At 42.1% G+C, this 2,500-nt stretch overlaps 1 protein-coding gene across 3 annotated transcripts in view; it reads left to right on the top strand.

Moving 5' to 3' along the window:
- LOC143299664 (protein Wnt-2b-like) overlaps positions 1 to 2,500 on the top strand; it is a 134,392-nt gene that overhangs the window by 1,741 nt on the left and 130,151 nt on the right. The window lies entirely within an intron of this gene.

Genomic DNA, 2,500 nt, shown 5'->3' with positions numbered 1-2,500 from the left:
AACAGATGTTGTGCTGCGCGTATATGGGTCGGTCCGCACGCTTTCATTTGATGCCTCTTTGAGAAGACTGAAACTGAATAATATGGAATGGCTTTTTTTTCTTTTATTTTATATAGAGGATTTCCCTTTTAGATTTTGTTCAGAGTTACCCTCCTTGCTGTTGTTTTTTTGTTGTTGTTGTTTTTTTGTTAATGTCTTTGATAGTTGATATTGTTCAAGATTTCTTTAAATTAGAAAATTAATAAGTTTTTTGTTGTTGTTTTCTGTAAAAAAAAAATTTTTAATTAATTTCTGTTCACGAAATGTCTTTTCTTCTTGATTTGATTTTTTCCCCCTCTTCACATGGAATAGCCTCCCTTCGATGTTACTGTTCAGCAGTGTTAGTATCACTTGACTCAGTGTGCAAAGAGTGAGCCAGCCCCCAGAGCTGAAGGGAGAAAAGGAAGGGAAGGGAGCAGATAGGAATTATCAACGGTCGGTTTTTACTTCAGCTGTAAAGACTTCATAACTGATAAAAATAAATAAATAAATAAAAACTGAAAGAATGACATTTCAAAAAAAAAAAAAAAGTAATATATTTCATTGCTCTTTACTTATTTCGTTGCTGTTCTTCTCTGTCTCTCTCTCTCTCTGTCTGTCTCTCTCTCTTTCTTTCTTTCTATCTGTCTGTCTCTCTTCCTTTCTCTCTCTCTTAGTCTTTTTGTCTCTCTTTGTCCTTCCCTCCCTCCTTCCCTGCTCTCTCTCTCTCTCTCTCTCTCTCTCTATTTCTTCTATTTCTTTTCCTTCTCTCCGTCTTTCTTTCACTCTACCTGTCTCTCTTTTTCTCTTTCCATTTCTCTCTCTTTCTCTCTCTTTCTCTCTCTCTTCCATTCTTCCCCCCTCTCCCTCTCTTTCTCTCTCTCCCCCTCTCTCTCCCTCCCTGCATTTCTGTCGCTCTCTCCCTCTCTCTCTCTCTCTCCCTGCCTGTCAGTCTCTCTCTCTCTCTCTCTCCCACTCTCTCTCTCTCTCTTTCTCTCTTCCTCCCTCTCTCTGCCTGTCAGTCTCTCTCTCTCTCTCTCCCTCCCTCTCTTTCTCTCTTCTTCCCTCTCTCTGCCTATCAGTCTCTCTCCCTCTCTCCCTCTCTCTCTTTCTCTCTTCCTCCCTCTCTCTGCATGTCAGTCTCTCTCTCTCTCTCTCTCTCTCCCTCTCTCTCTCTCTCTTTCTCTCTTCCTCCCTCTCTCTGCCTGTCAGTCTCTCTCTCCCTCTCTTTCTCTCTTGCTCTCTCTCTTTCTTCCTTCTGTGTGTGTGTGTGTGTATCTCTCTCTCTCTTCGATCCCCCCCCCTCTCCCCCCCCCCCCCCACACCTTTCAGTTACAGGTGTGTAAAGGCAGGGTAGAGCTTTAACCCTTTCACCGCCAAGCTCGCGTTTATGCACAGGCGTGGTAGAGGACCCATGTCACTGAAAGGTTGACCATTCATTGGTCTGTTATCCGTGAACCTACTGCTCTTAATGTTCGGTGGTAGGACAGGCCATATTTTCTAGACATCGGAGGGGGGAATCCCCAGCTATTCTTAGCCACTGTCGTTTCTGTGTTTACACCACAAGGGAATTTTGTACTCTAAATTGACTGGCGGTGAAAAGGGTTGAGGAGCAATCTGCAAAGTCTTCTCTGGTCTTCATCATTCCAAACACTCGAGGTTTTCTGGATCTTTCTTTGAGAGTGTGTTGACGTAAAGAATGACTTCTCATTGTTCTCTCTGTCTCTCTGTCTTTCTGTCTTTCTGTCTGTGTCTCTGTCTGTGTCTGTCTGTCTGTCTGTCCCTCTATCTCTCTCTCGTTTATGGCCAATCAGTTTAAAGCGTCAGGGCGTCTCTCTTTCTTTTTTCTTTCTTTCTTTCTTTCTTTCTCACTTTCTCTGTCTGTCTGTCTGTCTATCTGTCTCTCTCTCTCTGAATGTCTCTGTCTCTCTGTATGTCTCTGTCTCTCTGTTTGTCTCTGTTTCTGTGTCTGTCTACCTGTCTCTCTCTCTCTCTTTCTGTCTGTCTGTCTCTTTCGAGTACATGTGTGTGATGCCTGTGTGTGCGCACACATGTGTGTGTTTGAAGATTTTCATGTGGCAATGTTTTGTATGATTTTCATGATGTTTCCGTAATTGTAGTCTTTGATTCATCCGTTTATGTATCGATTATTATCTGTTTGATTTGTTCTATGTCATTTATTTATTCACACTTATTTCATTTATCATATTGTGTGTGTGTGTGCCAGTGTATGCGTGTGTGAGGGCATGGTGTAAAGAAGCTTCCAGCTTATCCATTCTACCGTCAATAAAACATTTGTCATTGTCATCTCTCTCTCTCTCTCTCTCTCTCTCTCTCTCTCTCTCTCTCTCTCTCTCTCTCTCTCTCTCTCTCTCTCTCTCTCTTGAGAATAGTTACGACGTGAATGTTGTTGAATATCTGTGTTAGATATTTTTTGGTTGGTTTGTGTTGAAGATGCATAGTGTGTCATGTAAAATCTTAT

This window comes from Babylonia areolata, chromosome 25, assembly GCF_041734735.1.
Source record: "Babylonia areolata isolate BAREFJ2019XMU chromosome 25, ASM4173473v1, whole genome shotgun sequence".
Lineage (NCBI taxonomy): Eukaryota > Metazoa > Mollusca > Gastropoda > Neogastropoda > Buccinidae > Babylonia > Babylonia areolata.
This window is presented reverse-complemented; position numbering and strand designations above follow the sequence as displayed.